This window comes from Anser anser, assembly GCF_964211835.1.
Source record: "Anser anser genome assembly, chromosome: 21".
Taxonomy (NCBI): Eukaryota; Metazoa; Chordata; class Aves; order Anseriformes; family Anatidae; genus Anser; species Anser anser.
Window position 1 is genome coordinate 1,531,180 of NC_139742.1, and position 21,472 is coordinate 1,552,651.

At 52.1% G+C, this 21,472-nt stretch overlaps 1 protein-coding gene across 29 annotated transcripts in view; it reads right to left on the bottom strand.

Moving 5' to 3' along the window:
- EXD3 (exonuclease 3'-5' domain containing 3) overlaps positions 1-21,472 on the bottom strand; it is a 296,493-nt gene that overhangs the window by 69,054 nt on the left and 205,967 nt on the right. The window lies entirely within an intron of this gene.

The following is a 21,472-nucleotide window of genomic DNA, read 5'->3' on the forward strand; positions in this document are numbered from 1 at the left end:
GCCTGTGCAGGTGGTGCAGTTATGACCAGAAAACAATGCAGCTGTGTTTCAACACCTAAATGAGAAGGGGGAAAAAAAAAGCTCTGACTTTTAGGAGGTGCTGGGAGGCAGCAGGAGAGCTGGAGCCTGGCTGTGTAGATGGGGAGGAAAACCGAGTGGAGCGGTGAACTGCTTGGAGCAACCCGCTGCGAACCTGCGCCCGGCTTTCCAGCCCTGCAGGTGGGAGGCTCGCCGCTGCTTCCAGCTCTGCTGCTGGGCTGAAGAAAGCCACCAGGGCTGGGTGCAGATGCCGACCAGCTCTGCCATCTCCTCTCCTCCAGGAGCTCTCCCAGCAGTGCGTGAGCGCCCGGCGCAGCCTTTCCTCCTGCTTACTGGCACTTAGCTGCCTTGCTGCTAGCGGAGAGGGAGGTGATGGGGCTGCCAGTGACAAGTGACAAAGGAGGCCAGGCTAGTGACCAGGAGCTGCAGTGTCACAACGGCTTTGCTCCTTCCCCTGCCTCCCCCTGTTCCTTGCACCCTGTCACTCAGCCATCGCTCACCCCGCACCCCTCGCCTGTTTGCCTGCTATCTGCAGCACGCGGCCGCGTCCAGGCACCGCAGGGTGGGATCTCCTCTGCTTCTCTTTCTGTCCATGAGGATGAGCGCTTTGCTCTCACGTGCAGAGAGATGCAAATGGACTGGCGTTGAAGTGGGGACAGACAGAGAACGGCTGGTGCATGTCCCTGCTGCTGCCTTGCTGTGTGAGTCTAGCACCATGCTGCTGACCGTGATGTTCTCAAAAACTTGGGTGGCGCTGGGTGCGCTCAGGCTGTGCCTGCACTGCTCCCGCAGCCCTTGGAGGAGGAGAAGCCCGAACCCAGCCCAGGGTCGCTGGCGCAGTGCTGGCTGGGCCAGCGGGTGATGCTGATGCAGCTTGACCACCTGCAAGAGGGAAGAGGGAAGGCGAAGGGAATCGCCCTCCTGCTGTGCCTGGAAAGCAGCACGGCCGCTCGGCCGCTCCGCTGGGTGCTGGCTGCAGGCACGTCCCTCGCACTCAGCCTGTGCTGGCTGCGCTGCGTCAGGGAAGTCCCCCCCCCGGCACAGCCCCGTGCTCTGATAAAGAGTTAAGACACTCTCAGAGGCGGTTCTGTGAGAACATTTCTCAGAGGGCAGTGCACTTTTATTCGAAATAATTTTCCATTCCATTTATATCTATATAATAGGAGGTGGCGCTGGGGTCCGAGTTTTCCATAGCCCCAGACCTCATTTCCCTAGCTGGGCTTGACCCCTGCTCAGCTTCCCCAAGAATAACAGAGAAAAGTTCAATGGAAGAGAAAGAGCTGTGGGTCTGAGCTCCTACTGCTTCCTCATGATTTGTTAACAGAGCAAATAGAATATATACATTTATACGCATGCAGGAAAAGGCCTGGGAAGAGATGGTACCTGGAAAGGGATTGCAAAGCAAGCACAACTGAGGAACTCATGGTGCTCGCTGCAGCTTCACCTTGATCCTGTAGCACTACACTGCTTGATACTTGGATATTGGAGAAATTATGGTTTGATACTTTGACAATGGAGAAATTATAATTTCTGCTCAGAATGTTTTAATTTTAAAAAGTGTTTTTCATTAAAGCATTTTGATGAAATACAACATTGGAAAGAATTTTGTTTCTTGGCTTGGTGAAGCAGGGGAGTACAATTTTGGACAAAATACGTTTTTACGAAGCAAGGACCAGTGGTGGTGTCGGAAGCCGGTTTCAGGCACTAAGCGTGTTTCAGAGGCAGGGTTTGGATGGCCTCACAGTGACCTGGCCCTCGGTGCAGGCTTTCAGGGACAGTCCCCGCCACAGGGGCTGTCACCCTGAGAGTGCTGATGCACAGGGTCCCAGTGCGGGGCTTGCGCTGCGGGCGCTGCAGCATGGTTTCTGCTCTCACCCAGCTACCTCCTGCCCTGCAGAGCCACCGCTTCTGGCACCTCAGCTTTAAGCGTGGTGGCTTCTGACTGGCTCTGACCCCTTGCTCCAGGGTCATGTTTCCTGGCTCCTTCTGAGGACCTGACGGGGTGCACGGCCGGCTGCATCAGAGGAGCTCCTGCCAACCTCTTGAGAAAGGCAGCACCTCATGGAAACCCCAGCTATTTTTTCTGCAGTCTGGTGAACAGCTTTAGTCATGAACGAGCGTGCCTAGTCTGCACTCCTGAAAACACCGGAGGTGATTTCCAGCTACGCTGAGCAGTGCAGCCTGTGCCCTTTTAGGAACCTGCTGCCCTCCTGCCCTGCCCTTCCCACGCTGCTTCCTCAGTGCCACAGGACTGCAAACCGCAGCACCAGGTCACGGGGACTGGTGTGGGACCAAAAGGTTCTTCCCTCAAAAGCTACTTGGGCAGACACATGCCATGCATGGGGAATTCTTCCTGAATTCAGAGAGCTACAGGAGTTCAAACCACTGGCAATTTGGGTCGGTCGCACTTGGCTCTTTGGTCGCCCACGAGATGAAAACTGCATCCCACCTCCCCGTGCCAGCCAGGTTCCCTCCCCCTCCCCCCCAGCTGGGGTCTCCATCAAATACAGGCTCTTCACTCAACTCATGCATTAATCATTTGTCACTGTTAGCTTCCGCAACTGCCTACTGCTCTGTTCAACACACAGCCCGTGCTATGTCATGGTTATTGACCTAATCAGATACCAAAGGTGCCAACCAAGCACAGAAACCTGCAGCAGTGACAATGCCGAAGTTTAGGAGGCATTGAAACAGAGTGAGAGAAAAAGAAACTGTAAGGAATGAGTACAAGGAACAAGCGGACAGAAGTGGGAAAAGAGAAAAAGCCAACAGCTGCCTACGTGCGATGCTTTACAGCTCCATGTGGTGGGGAGGACTCCGCTGTCCCCATTCTTCTAGTTAAAACAGAAAGAAAACGTTAATACTGAGAATCAAAGTATAGAGACCTGAGAATTTCACAAAACTGCCGGGTCCACAAGAGTTTCCATCATTAATACACTCGTTGGGATATGCCTGAAAGGGAAACACCTGGAAAAGCAGAGGGCATGCCTACACCGCAGTCAGAAGCCTGATGGCAAAGAGGGGATGCACCTAAGCCATCATTTAATTGTCCCAGGCCCCAATAATGGGAGGTAGGGCCAGGCCCTGCACACGTTGCTCGGCGCAGCTGCTGTAGGCAATGCAGCTTTGCCAGAGGCAGGGCCGACAAAGGCCAGCTGAACCACGTGTTCCCAAACCTGCGACAGCAACTCCCAAGTGCCCTTTTAGGAACCTGCTGCCCTCCTGCCCAGCAAAGCCAGACGAGTGACAATCGATTCTGACAATGCTTCAGTATTGCTTCACGTCCAGTTTTCCACTCGCAGCCTCAAAGGACCCCCCAACGTAGAACCGCTCCATTAAAGCTGTACCAGAAATTGCTAAACACGTAAATCCCTCACCAAGCTGGTAAGAGGATTTAAAGCGATACTTGCAGAACTGCCTACCTTCCCTCGATTCTGCAGCAAGATACATGGTGGTGGTGCTCAAAGGTATGATAGTCACTATGTGATGTCAGAAGACAAAATTAATACTTTGAAGCAGTTATAATCCACAAAGAAAAAAAATCCTGCAGTCCCACAAACACTGTCTTGAAAATGTCTCCAATTTGCTCCTCTCCAGGCTGCGTGCTCTTCTTCCCTACGACTCCTGCAGCTCTGTTTCTGCTTACTGCTCAGGCACAAAAAGTGCAGTGAATACAGAGCAGAATGATACCCAGACAAATCATCCTACACTTCTGAAATAAGACCTTGGAGATGTTTGTACATACGAGTTTACAGCTGGTTGCTGCTTTACCCCCTGCTTTAGGCAGCTCAGCAGTATAGCCACATAACCACACAGCGATTAGCATGGAGCCAGCTACAGCAGCTTAAGCAGTTTCCACCGCGGGCTCCCTGAAGGCACAGCAGGTTACAGCCACATTACTGGGTTTGGGGTACACAGAGGAGTTATGTATTTCAGAGTTTTCAGTAAGTCCACAAAAGTACAGTTTTAGATTCACAAAGTGGAAGAGAAAAAAAGTGTTCTTGAGTGCAAAGGGATTCTTTTCAGATGCTGGGACTTGTAAGAGTCAATGCCTACCTTAAGGCTTGTGTTGCCTGTAACCGCTGACATCTCTAGCTTTTCTTTGGGCAAGGTGGCTCTGGATTGACTCACAGATGGGACATGGGCTTTTTCCAATTTCAGCAGGTTCACTGTAAGACAGCCAAGCCAGCCAGGGGCGCCTGAAAGTGTCCCGAACCACACTTGCTACCCAGAGCCAGGGTGCCCACGTCCAAAGCTCTGCGAGCAGCTCCACAGCCAACGCTGGGGACGAGCAAATTGGATGTCACGTTCCTGCATCACCCCAAATCACAGAGAGGGCAACAGCGGCAGGAAGGGAGGAGTACCCAGACCCCACCCCAGCTGCAGCTTCTCCCTTTTCTAGATCAGGGCAACTCCCCCAAACCCCAAAGCCATGCTGCATGGTGAAGAACACCCCACAGTGCTGCTCTCAGGAGGGAGCCATGCACATCTTCTGTGCTTTTCGTGCTATGGTCATCAAGTTGGCAGCAAAGTAACAAGCACTTCTCTAAACTTCCTAAATGTCAAGAAAATATTTACAGGCCCCACTTCTGCAAAGCATGCACGCCAGCCCAAAGGGCACACATGCACACTTCACTGGGTGCTGCCTGGCATGCTTTTCACAATGATTTTTATTAAACATTTGCGGTTTTCCTGCTGAAAAACCCAGCAGAAGATTAATGCCAAAAAGTGACTCCTCTGGGGCTGAAACTGTCAGGGAGCCAGGACACAGGGAAGTAAAGAGCCTTCATGTCCATTCCTTCCCCAACTTATTTTAGTGCCAGCTAAGTAAGAGCCAGCCTGGCCAGACCTGCAGCACGTCTGTGGGGGGAATCTGTGTTGACACTGACCATGCTCTCCATGCTCTGCAGAGACAGAGCGGACCTTAGGCCCACACACACTAATGTTTCACCAGCAAGTCAATTCATATAAAAATATTTCCCATGTATGCATTTTTTTTTCTTTAAAATGGGATTGCTATGGTCTTTCATTTTCTCTAGGCTGTAATCATAACTTTGCAATGCTCCACAGCTGTTGAGATCCTGTGCTGGGCATTGCGGTGGGCTGAGCATGCAGCTCTGTTCCTGGTAGGCTTCCAGCAGGGCTGGAGAAATGCCGTGATGTGCCCTGGACAGTTGGCGGGCAGGTGGGTGCCAGGACGAGCCACATCCCCCAGGCCCAGTATGTGCTGCAGTGAGCTCCTCCACCAGCCCCGCTGCCGGTGGCACTGCGAGGAGCTGAGAGCTGTGCCCCGCTCGGGCAGCCCTGGGGCTGCGAGTGGTGCCCCCACCTGCTTGTAGGAGGGCAGCGCTTTACCACAGCATGATCTGTAATTTATTTCCAGATTCAACTATAACACTTAAATGAAGGTTTTCTAATGAGCTCTTTAAATAGTAATTAGAGGCCAACACTGAAGAAAGAGATAAGTCTTGTGGGTATCTTGCCCTGCAAGAAAGGACCTGATAAGAATGAACTGAATGATTTTTCTTCTGGGATCAATTCCAAAGAGCAATTATCCCCTTGATACCATGCTGCTTAAACAGGAACAGATTGAAAAAACACTTGACAGTGGCTGGCGATGAATGGACCATTTTCCCAGTGTTTTACAAGGGAAGGCTGGAGGCTTTCTGCCAGTACCTGAGATAGGAGATGATCCAAATGGTGCTGATATCACATTTTATTTACATAAAATAATCATCTTTTTTTTTAAAGCTTCGCGTAGATGGAAGTATCATCAGCAAGACAAGCTTCATTTCCTGATGAGTTCCCATCTTAATTATTCAAAGGGTTTATTTCTTTTTAAATTTCAGGTGCTGGGCTTCAGTGACTTGCTAATGCTGACCAGAAACCCGTGTGCAGGTCTTTCACTGCTCTGAGCAAGATGCCTCGTAGTTTGCTAACAGTGGCTCTCCCTGTAATTGCATCAAAGCTGCTCCAGCTGAACAGATGAGCCGAGCTGTGACAATTGTGCAGGACAACATGACTCACAGACTTGGCTAAAAACTTACCAGTTATCCTCTGATGTTGTCTGAGAGTTAAGTAAGCTTGAACATTTTAATAGGCTTATTTTCTCACCATTCTACTGCCTCAGGTGATCCTTTGTGTTGCAACACAAAATACCGTATCATGGGATTATTAGAAAAAAGAAAGGACCGTGCGCAAATCATCATTTTTCTGTCACACTCTGCCAGTGCCAATATCTGGAAGGGACTCTACGGCAAATGGTGCAAATAGCAACAGATCTATGGCAAATGGTGGAAACAGCAAAAATCCAGGAGGGATTTTTTTAGGGCTGGAGTATTACTATCTGCAGTGCAGCATAACTGGGAAATATAATTGTAGGGCAGGACACAGACAACAATACCCTGGTGTTTACATGCATGTAAGGAGCACATGCAAGGGTGCAACCACAGGTTTACAAGCATGTGACCTGTTTTTGGGGGGATTCAGAGCCTCCTTCTCATTTCTAGCATGGTTTCACTCCTGGCATGCCGCACCTTTGCTCCTGTGCCACCCTTGTGTCTTGGCTCTAGGTCTCTCCTCCCTCCTCTGTGCACGCCTGCACCCAGCAAGAGCTGTGGGAGCCGCTCTCAGCCAGCCCCGCACCTAAGCTGACTGTGCCAGGCTCTTTTAGGTCTCCTCTTGTGTGGCGGCATCGTCATGTCCCTGACCTGCCTTGAGATTTCCCCATGGCTCCCATCTGACTTCATCTGCGGGGCCATGAACCGGGAGGAACTATTGCCGCGAGGAACAACCACCTCACCGAGCTGCGCAAAGCGGAGCTCAGGCCTGCTGGGCCGGCGGCCTGCTCTGCACGCCCACCAGCCGCTGCAGCTCAGGGCCCAGGTTCATGGCAGGGCTGTGAGCGTCTGAGCTGCCTGCAGCCAAGAGAGGACCCCTCAGAGGTCCCGGCCCTGCACCCCCTTCTCAGCGCCTGCTCACACCCTTGGGCTGGTCCTGGCCCAACCTCAGAACTCATGGGAGCCATTTGGCTTGCAAATGTGGAAATAACCCCTCACCCCCTCCCTCCCCCCCAGTTTTTTTTTGTGTCCACGTTTGCTTTCTGCCACAGCAGTGCACTGAAGTGGCTTCTTCTGCCTGTTTGGAGAAGCCTCAGCAGCTGCTCGAGCTCAGCAGAGCTCCCCATGGAGAGCTGGGTGGGGCAGGACCACCTTTTGGCAGCAGTGACGTGTTAAAATTAGTCAGGTCATCCCATGAAATCACATCCTGTGAGAGGGCAATAAGAACAGGCATGAAAGAGTGAGTCCTCCCCAGGCTTCAAGACCAAACAGGTTCAGGACATCGGGGGATGCAGACGGCACGAGTCACAACATCCCACACCAAAAGCAGGATCTCTCTATTCTCTGTGTTCAGAGATCCTCTCTGATCTCTGTATTTGGTTTCTACAGTCTGTGACAGACTCCATATCCAACTATGCATCACACAAAACCACGCAGCGCTTCTACCGTTACTGTCTGATCTTCTCCAGAGCACCTCCTGCTCCTCCATGCACACCTTCTTCTATGTCACTCCTGTGAGATCAGAGGACTCAGAGGGCTCCGTGCGACAGCGTTGCCCTTCCAGCAGCTTTGCTGAGTGCTCTGTCCCCTCTCAGCCTTCCTCTGCCCCCTTTTCAGTGACTCAGTGGCTCGCTCACACACCGAGGCCTTTCACAACATTAGGTTTGTGAGATTCTAGGTGAACGTCAGCTCCTCATGCGGAGCAGAAACCTAAGCTATACACCCCTCTGTACATCACTCCGCTATTTTTTTCTTATCCTGAAGGGCATCCAGTTCACTGTGCACAATTTTCCCCAGCTCCTTTGTTTTGATGATGATTCCCAATTACGGGTAATTACTAAATTTCATTAGCAATTTCTATGTTTTGTGCCAAGGCCATTAAGAAAAATATGAAACAACATCGTTTCCAAGGCCGACTTTTGAGAAATCCATCTAGCACTGTCCTCACAGCCCAGCACCTTCCTGCTCCTTTACTGAAGACTAGACAACTCGGATATATCCTGTCTGCTTTGTCAAGAAGATCAGGTTTTTTATCTACCCTGGCATCATTTACTTTCAGAAAATCCAAATCTCATCTTATCCATGTTCTTAATTATTCTCTATTTTAATGTTTATTCTAAGGGTTTGCATACTAATAGATTCAGACTAATAGCCGCCTACGTGCCAAGAACACATTCTCCCTACCCCGATAAATAGACCTCTATTTGCTGTTCCCCAGCCAAACCATCCAACCCTTGTGGTTTGACAGATTTATTACAAACCCTTCTTGCGTGACTTCAGCTTTGTGCCAGTCCTTTCTGATTTCCAGCGGAGAAGCTAGCTGGTCCTACCTGCTTGCATGCTCAAGAATCCTTGACTGCTGCTTCCATTTGAGTTGTGGCATTTCCCATCCCCACACACTGCATGACTCATCCTGCATCTGCCCCCTCAGCCAGCATCTCCATTGCTACCAAAAAAACAGGGCAAAGTGTTCATTTTATTTCCGGACTATACTTAGATTATCTTTCATCTCTGTCCCATCCTCAGTGCATACCAGCCCCACTTCTTCTTTCCTGCTTCCCTTTCCATTTATATGGCTGGAAAGTTTCCAAGAGTTGCGCAACCCGTCTTTTGCCATTTCCTTTAACAACCTTGACAAGGTTGCCTTCAGCCTTACTTTCAGACTTGTTTGCTTTTATATCCAAGCTAAAATCTCTTCCTAGTACTGGTCTTTCCTCCATTGCCTGTGGACTCCCTGATCTCCTTCAACAGCATCCCTTCCTCCTACCCACCAACTCCATAACCCAATTCCTGCTCCCACAGATTCTCAAGTCCCTGCCTTACCACCACGGGAAACCGGCAGGGCTTTCTGTCAGCAGGGGGGAACTGCTGTTGACTCACAGCCTTCCTGGTTGCAAGGCCACGGGCCATCCTGTTTGTGTTTGGCCAGGGGAGCAGGAGAGGTTAACCCCACTGTGGACCTAGCGGGTGGGTGGTGGTGTCCTGCTGCAGAGAACAATGCTCAGAATGTGCTGGCTGGCAGCACCAAGGGGGTGCTGCCATAGCCCTGCGTGCCTTTTGCCCACCGCACCAGAAACTAGACGAGTAATTTGGGCAGGTGCCTGCACCCACTCCAGATGGCCCAGTGCGCCCCCAGGGACCAGGTGAGATTCTTGCAATCAAGCAAAACTTGATAATGACAGTTATAATTTTTAGGTCTCTCCTTTCAGATACTCCCCAAAGCCATGAAGGGCTCTGCTGAGCTGTGCAGCACAGAGTGCCTTTAGAGCAAACCCACAAATATCCACAAAATTGGAGGAACGATGTAGGTGGGAGGAGGAAAACCCTAGGAACGTGACCTGGGAAGCATCTCTGCATCAGTGCGCCTTGCTGGAGGAAGAGTGTCCCGGTCACCACAAAGACCTGCGATGCAGCAGCAGCACTGCCAGAGGGTCCTGCCCACATGCCCAGCTCACGGATGCCAGAGACAACCAGGAGCAGAACTCCAAACCTGTAGTTCTGCATCAAGTCACTCCTCTGGAGCACCTTTGCAAATGCTCTGCCTGGAACAGGTCTCCCCTGCAGCAGGAAGAGAGATGGGATCCTGTGAGTCAGCTGCGTGCTCTGGCTACAGACTGCTTCTGCACCAGGGCTCGGGGCATCGCTACCTTAGAAGGTTTGTACCGAGAGGAGCAAAGTGCTTCAAAATAGGACGAGAAACATTGCGGCTCTTGGAATGGCTCCAGCCTTGGCTGGGAAGTTGAGACATGCCTTGGAGGGGATGGGAGTCCCCTTGGAAGATAATCAGAGATTTCGCGTCTCTCCTACTTCCTTCTATTTACAAAGTCGGTGAAGCCAGAAAGCTGGTTCTCCACCCCCACCCCACACATGACAGCCTCCCTGCTCATGGCAGGACTGGGGTACACCTCGATGTGAGGTGCTCTGAGACAAAGAGGCTCCTGGTGGCCCCTTGTGATTGACAGCCACCAGGGAAGGGGGTGTCAAGCTGCGGGAGAGTTTCCAAACCCCCGCTGCAGCCAAGAGCAGGGCAGTGAGAGACAGTGCTGGAAGGACTTTGCTTCCTAAGGGCTCGTCCCCATCAGCAGGCACCTGTCCCCGGGGCTCCCCAGACGCTGGGGCAATGCCAGCCCTCACCGCACCAGGAAGGAGCACTCTGTCCATCTCCTGCTCACAAAGGAACAGCTCCAACAGTGGTTCCCCGCACACACAACCTCTGTTTGCTCCCCTCTCTGCCTGCCAGCCTCACACCAGCCTCTTGGTGAGCTACAGCAACTTGCTGCCAGGGACCATCACACTGCTTTCTGGGCACAGCTCGTTGGCCAGACCGGCAGGGACTGGGCTGGAAAGGCTCATCCAGAGCAGCCAGTGCAGTGTCCCTTCATCACTGACCATCCATAGCGCCTGGGGCCCTGCTGCACGTCTGTTCTGCACAGCTGCACCAAAGCTGTGATCTTGCACCAGGCAAAATGCATCACAGGGACATTCTCCAGAGAGAGGACTTAATACCTTTATTTATTAGCTGTCTGCCCTCCCTCTGTGCATGCTCAGGGCAGATTCTTTCCTCCCAATAGCTGGGGACAGGCCCTTCTCCCTTCACTATCTTAAATCAGGAAGAAACCCGAAACACTTCTCAGATGGACTCCAGCTCTTGCAGCACTGCAGTTGGCAAATGGAGCAAGTGTAACACAAAACTTCTCTGTACCCAGACACAGAAATGTTAAGCACCAGGAGGATGTGGGTGGCCATGCCCCATCTGTGCTTCATGAGACCTGCAGTCAGAGCAATATCCTCTTCCTCCTTTGCAGCACACAGAGGGATGCCAGGAAGGGATCTTGGATGGAGAAACCCAAGCAAAACCTCAAAGCAGCTGAGAGACTCATGGGGTTTGGATGGAGGCTAAATGTCTCTACTGACATTTCCTCCTGGTTCAACTTCATGGATTAACCTGGAACCTCACACTCTATCTTGTAGGCAGCTAAATTCCTCAGTTCAGAAAGTCCCATGGCCTTTGAGCTATCTCAGTGTTGGGTAGAAAAGCAGAATCAGATTCCTCAGCTGGTCCACAGCACTGAAGGAGAAGTTGGACACATGTTCTGCGAATAAGCAGAGCCTGGTGATATATTATAATCACACTGATGTTTATACAAAACAGTAAAGGTCACACACTGACTTGGTTCTAATGGTTAAGGGCAGCCAAGATACAGAAATTGTATCCCTGGCACCTCGCAGACCACTTTACCTCCATGTGCCTTTGGTTCCCTAGCTCTACCAGCAGCTATAGGAAACTGGTTGCCTTTCGAGGAGACACAGCAAGTTCATTAACTGGTGGTGAGAAACTGGCTCGGGAGCCTCCATGGCCTGGTGCCAGAGCAACACCAGAGATTATTATAGCCCAAGCTGGGGCTCAGCACTCGGCCAAGAAGGGAACCTCAGCTCCTGCTTCAAACACCCAGCAGAACACGTGGCTGGGCACTTGCTAGTGATGCTCCCCAGCAGCTGTGCTTTGTCAGGGCTCCCCCTGCCCCAGCACCCATAAACAGGGGCACAAACGGCGTGAAAGGAGCGAGAAGCTTAAAGTACTGCAGGTTCCCCCAGCACTGCCACAGGACGGTCCAGCTCTACTTACTGCTCCTGTCAAGAAACATTGTCCAGACAAGAGGCTAGTACAGGACTGACGTCCAGGGACAGAATCCACTGTGGGTCAGGAGTCCGAGCACACAGACCGGAACAGGTGTTGACACTCATTTTCCCACCAAGGGCAGCGCAGTGTCCTCCCTCCGCCCGGCGATCCAGGCATCCGCTCTCCCTCTCTCGCATTGCTCCCCTACAGCGTGCTCCCGCGTCCCCCTCCAGCTCCCAGCGGGACCTGTGGAGCCGCGCCTCACCGCGGCGTGAGCAAGGATTCAGACATGCAAATCCTAAGGCAAGCGTGTGCGTGTTGCAACAAGGAGGAAACTGTTCGGCACAGGAACTTGGCTCTTCTTAGGAACAGATTCAGGGAACGAGCTCATGAAAAACCTAAGTCTCTAAATATTTTGTTTTGATCCATGAGCCTGGCAAGATCTCCTGTGAACATGTACTTGGTTTGGACTACATGGGCCAAGGAGGAAGAAGCAGGAGTGGTAGGAAGCTAGAGACAGGCTCAAGCGAGGCTCAGGCTTGGGGCAGAGCAGGCTGCTGGAAAACCAGAGGGTACGGCTGTTCCTCAAAAGCTGTGCCATCTCAGGAGGAAATCCTAAAGGAATAACCGCTCACCAATTTTCAAAGCACAATGGAGACATAATCCCAGACAGCCAAATGGGAGCAAAAACATTGTGAAGAAGGGCCTATATTTGCCTCTGAAACACAAGGCTGCTGAGCCAGGCAGACACATGAAAGGGACGCTGCTGCCTCAGCCCCGTCTACCTCTGGCTGCCTCTTGCTCATCTTGAGATGTGTTGGGGCCAGACTGGTTCCTTCAAACACTTCAGCCATGATGCTAAACTGAAGGGAAACCCTCAGATACACAGCACTGAGGATCTGTTGAAGAAGTAGAGCCTTTCACTCTAAGTAAATACGTAAGTCTTGATATCAAGTATCTCTTACTATTAGTGGCTCTTGATTTATGTGACTGAGCAAAGAGTCCTTAAACAATCCCAAAGGCTGGTTAAAGAACTGCAGATCAACAACACAAGCTGCCCAGACATAACAGAGCAGGGCAAGAGGAACCACAGAATTGTTTCATTTTCCAGGATTGGATCTGGGTGATGTCCCACATCCCCGCAGAAGGTAATGACCATGCTGTTCTGTGCCGGTAGTGTGTACACTACTGCTCCCCCACACAACATCAGTCTTGAGGTAGAACTCTCAACTGTATGGTTATTTTTCAAGGGAAAAGAGGAATTTGTACGGCAGCCAAAAACACATACCAACAGCAAAGCCCAAATCTTCAAGCCTGTTCAGGAGAGCAAAGAGCTCAGCTTGACTTGGCCTGGCTGGACTTCTGCAGGACAGCAACAATGAGCTCGTCCCTTCTCTGAATGGTAACTGGAGAGGCAGTGCTCAGCTCAGCAGCTAGCACATCCCCATGTGGGACAAGGGTTTTCAAGTGGTGTTGGTGGCTTAAGATCCAGGGTCTCTATGTGACACTGATGGCCGGTGTGATGGCCTGGTTGTTCAAAAACGTTAAGGCTGGCAGAAACAGCAATGACATGAAAGAAAAGGAAAAATGGCAGGTTGGACTCTGCTTCCAGGGAAAGTCCAGGAAAGTCCATGCATATAAAAAGCAGAGAAGAGCTGAGACAGTGGGAACGTGAAATCAGCCAACTGCCCTTCTGCACTGAGACATGAAATTCAAATGAGGCCCCAGTGGGAATCTAAGGCAAATTCACCGCCAGGATAAAGGCTGCCGTTTGCATGGCCGGCAGCAACTACATTGCAAAACAGTGAAGTCATTATCGATTTCCATTCACAGCTACAGAGAGGCTTCAGAACAAGCCTGTGACATGGAAAACGCTGTGACTGGGATCCCAGTACCCTCCAGTCTGGTGCATTTTGTGATTATTGACCTTGCAGTGGAAAGCTCAGGCTAAGGAAACAGCCCCCTTTTTATTTCATGCCTCCATGAGAAACTAAGGATATTTCTGTTGAATTAGACTGGGTGAGTGCTTTCCTTCTCTGCACAGACTGGAGTGGAGTTCATATCCTGAACCTCAGCTATAGCTCCATGTGATGGATTATTTATTTCTGTAGCTGATCACCAGCTACATAATTTAATACAGAGTTATAAAGAAAAGCCTCAAACCTTCCTCCTTTATTCTTCTCTTTCCTTTTTTTTTTTTTTTTTTTTTTAATGTACAGGATAAAGAACAGCAGAAACAGGCGAATGTTTTCATTATTTGGGAAATCCTTCTGGCAGACATGCTCAGCACTGTGGACTCAAACAAACTCTCATTCTTTAGTCTAGTTGGCCATTTTTGTATCTGTCTCCTTTCTGGAAGAAAGACTTTGACCTCCTGTCAGCCTTGGAGTTTGTACACTAATATTTGCCCAAATCCAGGGAGAAGTCATGAGAAAAACTGTTTTGCATTAGGAATAAGAAAAGAGGAAAACCTTGAAGAGACGAGGTGACTGCAGGGAAGTCCACAGCACCATGACCATCGTCTGTCCAAATCAGATGGTGACATCTGTACCTGGGCAGCTGAGTTGCTGTTGTTCAAGACCAACAGCTAGAGGGATAGGGTCTTGCTCTCACTGCTTAATTAGCCATGGGAGAGTCCAGTCCTCACTTATGACTCAGTCCTCAGCTGCTGAGAAAGATGATGCCTTCCTATCTGATCCCAAAGATCTAGAAACACATTTTTCATTCACTCTAGGAACCTCCAGGACATGCTCAAAGTGGTTCAAAGGAGAAAGGGGAAAGTCCAGAAATTCAGAATTGAGCAGCCAAAATAGCCCCATCATCCTGTCCAGGAGCAGCTGTACACCCAAGGTGAGATAGTCTGAATGTGAAGAGAGGACTCGAGGGCAAGAGGTCAACGCAGCAAGTTAATACAGCCTGGGATTTTCTGTGGGGCCTCATGGAGCCAGGCATGCAAACCCCACAAGCTCTTCAAGTCCCCGATGAGTTCCTCTCGCTGGAAGCCCCTGCTGGAGGCAGAGCACGCGCGGCACTGGGGCTGGCCAGGCAGAGGGCTGGTGGCTGCGGAGCCGCGCTGTGTGCGCTGTCCCTGGCAGGAAGCCGTTTGTCTGCGAGGCGAGGAAGCAAGAAGGCTTTGGAGACGGCAATCCCATGCCGTTTCTCACTGGTTTTCCCAGCTACCGATCCAAGAGCGCCTCTGTTTACTTCCAGCCTTCCTCTCTGCTCAGCTGCCAAGCAGCCTTAACGACCGGACGCAAACTGCTCCACCAGGAAATGCGCTGGATCGCATCAGATAAAAAGGCCATTGCAGTGGGACACCGCTGGCGTTAACCCTGCTCTACCTGGGTCGCAGCAAGGCACCCGAGGCCGGGGTTACCAGCGGACAAGTGAGCCCCAGCGGCCCAGCCTGGCAGAGCTCTGCTCTGCAGGTTTCTGCTCGCAGGGCCTGAGGTTTCGTACTGCAGGCTGCTCTGCGAAACCATGGGGCTGCTGCGGCTTGGATCGGGTCTGAGTGATGCCGAGGAGCTTGCAGGCATAGAGAAAGGATGTGCTGAGTGCCCATGCCCACGGCTCTGCGTTCTAACCCTGTGTGCTCGCTGGGGCAGCACGGTGATGGGAGCTGTAGGAGACCACTGTGCTGCCGGGAGCTGTGGCTTCTGAGGGTTTGCCCTGTGGTGCAGCCGGAGTGACTTCACTGGGGTTTTTACTGACTCATGGGTCTGAAGGTGCTTTTGAGGAGGCAAATGAGATACAGGGACTCACTGTGGGTCACAGCAGTTCTGCAGACAGTGAACTGACATGCCCTGGCTCAGCCACTCCACTGCTGAAAGCCAGGACACACGTAGCCTCTCCGGGCTGTGACAGCAGCAGTGCTGCACTGGGCATGGCCCATGGTGCCCACTGAAGACCTGCCAGGACTTTCCCCCTAAAAGTATAACCCTCAGCAGAACTGTGAGGCTCAGGTGCTAAGTCAGGGCTCATGAGACCAGGCCAGGCTCTATCCCACCTTCTCCTGTCGTCCTGGTTGTGTCACGTAACATCTATGGCCATTTCCAGGCTGTGAAGTTCCTGTGCTCCAGGCATTTGCCGTGGCACCGTCTGTCACTGCCGCATTCCCAGGGCATGGCTGCAGCGTGGGTTCCCGGTCTCATTTAGCAGGGGAGGAGAGTCAGGAAAGCAAGCAACGATTAAAGACAAAACCATCAGAAAAGCAGGGGTACTTCTCCGCAGAGGACATGTATGTTCTCCACACTGAGCACAATGCAGAGGAGTGGCAGACAGGCTCAGGACTGGGATGTATAAGCAAGCACCTCAGGCTCCTCCAACCTCTTTTAGCACATCTTCAAAAAACAACCAGCAGCGTGTGCGTCCAGTGGGGCTGATCCATGGGGCTTGTTGGGGGCCAGCGCAGGGCCACTGGCCACCTCCCCGTCCCACCACTTGTGTGGACATGAAGACCCCAGCTGAAAGCACACAAACCACTGTTACTCCCCTGCTCCGGCTGCAGCAGGTAGGAGATCCAGGAGCCAGGTGAGAAGTAACTGCCTGGGGAAGGCCAACACCGAAGTGATGGCCCAATAGAGCCTGGGAGGAAATCTTCAGCCAATCCCTTCTCACCACCCAACCCACTGTCTTTCCGTAATTATCCCAAACACTTCTGTTAACAGCCATCTCCTTCTTCTATAAACCACCACCGTCTCCTTTTCCTCTTTTTGGGAAGGGCTGGTGTGAGTCACCCGGGAACACATGGACTTGTTCCAGCGCAGCGGTGACCAGAGGGCAGAGGGAGAGGAGAGGACTTGTGCTCTTCCTTAGCTCTGTTCCCAAACCCATCTCCATCCATAAGGACAGACTCTGACCTTTTACCATCATAGGATAAAGGAAAAGAAATCCTACAATGTCTTAGCCCTCAGCAGAGGCTTTCTCCTGGGTGCAGCGTGCGGCCGGATGAGCAGGGCAAGCCTGACAAGCAGCAACCAATAAATAATTTTGGCTGTGTCTGCACTCGTTAAGATCTGCTCCATATTCCCTGTGTTCAAAGCAAGATAAAGGCTGTATTAAAACAGTTACCAAGTGACCCTAAATAATACGTCCTGCTATTGCTATACTGACTTGCTGGCACAGATGCTGATCTGATTTTGCTCCAATCTTTGACCAAGAACCAAACATTGCATTAAGCCAAAGCATCCAACAGGCAAATACTGCCTGGGCTTGAGGTCAGGAGCAGTGCAGGCCCTCACCAGCATTTGGTTGCTTAAGGCATGAGCTGAGCAGAGGCTCAAGCCTCCCCTTTTGTCTCCTTGGCTTAAACCAGTCTGCATCCAGGCTGCGTGTGCAGGCTGCTTCTCCCCATATTTTTCACATCCCATTGAGCAGCTGAATGCCTGATGGGGCAGAACTTCTGCACTCCAGAACCCAGTGTACCAAGGTATGAGGCTGCCTTTTTGGAAGCATACCTGGCAGAAACCTATTTAATAGCTCTGACACTCTTTAGCCCCACCACTAGCCTCGTTCCTGCTAATCCCTTCCCAGCACTGCCTGCATGCCTGCTTGAGTCGCAGGGGAGCGATGCTGCGTGTGACACGTGGTTATTGTGTCTAGCTGCTCTCACGCACGTTGGCCTGCGGCCAGGCAGCAGAAGGACGCAACCTTGAGCTGGCTGAGCCCTGCCTTTCCCAGCGATTGAAATGGGAGAGGGTCTGAAGCAGGAAGAGCAAGGAGGCAGCTTTTCCCTTTCTTTCTGCAGCAGCTCCCCGCCCTGCCATGCCTGCCCGGCGCACACATTCCTGACCTGGTGCCAGGATGGACGTGGGACAGCCCGAGCACAGCGTGGAGCTGAATGAAGGCTGTGGCCGGGGGGAGGCTGCGTCCTGGCCAGCCCTGCTGAGGCCAGGAGGAAACCTGCGGGCGCTGCCGGGCCGATACGGGGCTGTGACTCACCCAGTGGCACAAACAGGGCAGTGAAGCAAAATAAAACCCTTCCCCGAAGGCCACATGGAAACGCATTGGGACCAGCTTGACGTGAGGTCAATATTCTGCTTTTCTTTCAGCACTTAACCTGAGCTAGAACACCTGAGCTAAACAGCTCCAAACGTAGCGATTAGTGCATCCAACCCTCGCCTCATGGACATTTCCTCTTCAAACACACACGTCCCGCTCGCTGCCCCGTCACGCCAGGCATGGCGGCTGTCCCTCCCCATCGCCCCGCGGCCACATCGAGGCGCAGGCCATGGCAGCACATCGGGGTGCGGTGTGTTCTGCACCACCAGTGTGGCTTCCTGGGCCTCAGGCTCTCTGTCAGCACTTCCACCCACGTCGCTTAGCACATGTAGCAGAGAAATCCTTTCAGTCCTCCTCCAGGCTTTGCAGAAGCCTTTCAAAAACCCAACTTGGCACGACGCAGTACAGCCTGGCTTGGGTTTGTAGCCCCCACCAACGCAAGTTGTGGACACTGCCCTTCATGAGCAAACCTGGCAAAGCAAACAATACTTCAAAACCATGTCAGCGACCAGTGCACAGGTTGCAAAGGGCTTTCTGGAGCGCCTCTCTGAGTGGCGACAGTTATTCTCATTACCTTCCTGAAATAAGCATGGTGAGGGTGTCTGAACTAGAATGTAAACAAAAAAGGCATCTTTCAGCTTTCACAGGGATGTTTTCCCTGCCAAGTGGTCCAGCTGCTGGATCCTGAACTGAATCTATTCTATTTCCCATAATAATCACCTAGCTGTAAACTAATGCAACTTCACAAATAACAGTCAGGAGATACGTGTGGCTGTGGTAACCTTGTGATGCAAAAGTGACGGCACAGGTCTCATTACCCAGACTGTGAAGATTAAGGATTTCACCTGATTATACGAACTACAGGGTCTAGAAAGTCTAGAGGAGGGCAACAAAGCTGGTGAGAGGTCTGGAGAACAAGTCTTATGAGGGGAGGCTGAGGGAGCTGGGATTGTTCAGCCTGGAGAAGAGGAGGCTCAGGGGAGACCTCATCGCTCTCTGTAAATACCTTACAGGAGACTGTAGCGAGGTGGGGGCTGGTCTGTTCTCCCACGTGCCTGGTGACAGGACGAGGGGGAATGGGCTAAAGTTGCACCAGGGGAGGTTTAGGTCGGATATTAGGAAGAACTTCTTTACTGAAAGGGTTGTTAGGCATTGGAATGGGCTGCCCAGGGAAGTGGTTGGGTCACCATCCCTGGAGGGCTTTAAAAGACGTTTAGATGTAGAGCTTAGTGATCTGGTTTAGTGGAGGACTGGTTAGTGTTAGGTCAGAGGCTGGACTGGGTGATCTTGGAGGTCTCTTCCGACCTAGATGATTCGGTGATTCTGTGACTGTGTGCAGTGGCACTGGGGACAGAGAAAGGGCTGGGTGGGCTGGGGTCCCAGCTGAGCGGAGGGCACAGCTCTCTGGGCAACACAGCCACTTCCAGACAGCCACACCAGGCTCTGCCAGCTGAGGACGTGGGCCCCTGAATTAGCAGAAAACGCCGCTCGCTTCTCACTCAGTACCGGATAGCAGCGGAAAAGCAAGCGGGCAGGACTCTACCGGGCTGGCTTTGTCTCTGACTGGGGCAGTCCCTGGGAAATCCGGCACTGCCCCGCGGGGCGGCTGCTACACTGGCCCGCGGGGCGCGGAAGCACTGCGAATGGGAACGGGGGTCCCGGGAGCAGCAATCAGGGAAGGAAGCACCGGGCCCGGGACGCTCACAGATGAGACAGGAAGGGATTACACATATCCCACCACCCTGAGCACGCGTCCCCCTCGAACAAAGCCGTTCCTGCCGCTGCACGGACAGGGCTGGGAAGGGGCTCCCAGCTGCTCTGGGAATGCCGCGGATCACTTTCCTTTCCCACTGTCAGCACCTGCTTAGAGGTTACTGACTATGACCTTTAGGGTAACCCTGTACCACAGCTTTACTGCCCTGAGAAAGAGATGGGGATGATAAAACAGTGCGAAGATGCCGAGCCCCCCCGTGATCCTCCAGCCCCAGCGGACACGCAGCCTTGCTGAGCTCTGGGTATTTGCAGCGGAGCCGAGTCCCCTGAGGGCAGCCTGCGTGCACTCTCTCCCATCAAACTAGAGACCAAGGCAGGAATAATATGAACATATATTTTTAGCAGCGGCAAATTATTTCTCTTACAGAGGGAATATTTCCATGCTGGGCTTTTTCCCTTCCCTTATCGCAGATTGTATATTTAGAGCGTGAGAACTCTACCTCGCACAAACAAACGCTGCCAGGCCACCGTGCTCAGCGAGGGAGCTGCTTCTGGCCTCTCTGACATGCCCCTTTTTCGGACAAACCCCAATCTTTGCTCCACAAGTGGGAAATGTCAAAGGGAGAGCTGAGTTTGGGACAAATGTGGACAGGAAGTGACAATGCACTCCAGAGAGTTATCAATCAGCATGTTAGTGAAACTGTAGCTGCAGACAGCGGAGCTGTACGAAACCCGAGGCAGACCCTGAGCCCTGCTGCAGTGACGAGCAGCTCCTTTGGTGCAGCAGAGCAGACTTCACCGCTTCCCCTTTGGCTGCAGGTGCACGCAGGAATCCCATGGGATGGCTGGAACGATCGGGGACATCCCCGGGGCTATCTGGCTGCTAAAACACATCTTACTTGCCAACAGAGACTCTCACCCAGAGAGTGGCTTTATAGCCTGTGCTGAACACAGCGCATGAAAGAAAGTCCCTGACAGATTAAACCCCTGCCCAGCAAATAAGCAAGTGCCAGGTTGACAGAGAAGTGTTCAAACTACTGCAGCCTCTTATCTTCACCCTGCTTCCCCACTCCTCTTGCACATCACAGACTGCTCAGGCAAGCCCTGATGCCCTGCCCCACCACCCTGCCCCACCACCCTGCCTCTGAGCTGCTGCTCTGGTGCTGCTCTCTGGCAGGGAACACGCAACAGGCAGAGAAGCCCAGGCGCACAGCTATGCAGGCTTCTCATTCCTAGAGAGGAGGCTGATTTCACAGGCTGTTCGTGGCAAACATCCCTGCGATTTTTACAGTTTGTCATGGATGAGCCGGGGAGAAAATGTTATGCATGGTGGTGAATCTGTGTGCTCTGCTTGGCCAGGGGGTGAAGCGACTCAGTTACTCCTGGCTGACAGGGCCCAGAGCACTCCCTGCGGCCTCTCTAATTCAGATTTAACGCATTTCAAACAAAAATGCATCAAATGCTGTATTTCCACACTGAACATGGGGATTTCATGGTCTGTATGACTTTCATGACATCAAGATTGATACGGACTCTTAATCATAGGTAACAGTTGCTAGATGAAGCTGCAGGGTGAGGGCTTGTTATGCCAGAGGCCAGCCTGCATTTTCTGCTCTCAGACTTGGTCTGTTTATTTTCCCTACACCTCCACCTGGGCTAGCAGCCCTCCCAACAAGAACAAAACGTCAAGTCATTGGGCTTTTTGCAAATCACGGCACCGTGCCTTCTGACCTGCACCACGATAACTACAACAGCAGCATGGGAACGGAAACAAATTTGACTGCCTAAATACTCACAATTTGTGGTCAGAGACAGCGTCTCGTAGCAGCAAGTTGCTTACACATTCATGAGATCCCACAGCGGTAAATGCACTGAGAAGCAATGATGCACCAAGGAAATGATGCACCAGAGACGGGTGAGCTTCACCCACAGCAGCCCCGAGTCAGGCATCCAGGCTCCGGCCATTGCCTCTGCAGCCTCCTGTCCCCGAGGGGAGGCTCATCCCGGAGGCACCGTACGCAGCCGAAGGTGGAAGCAGGCA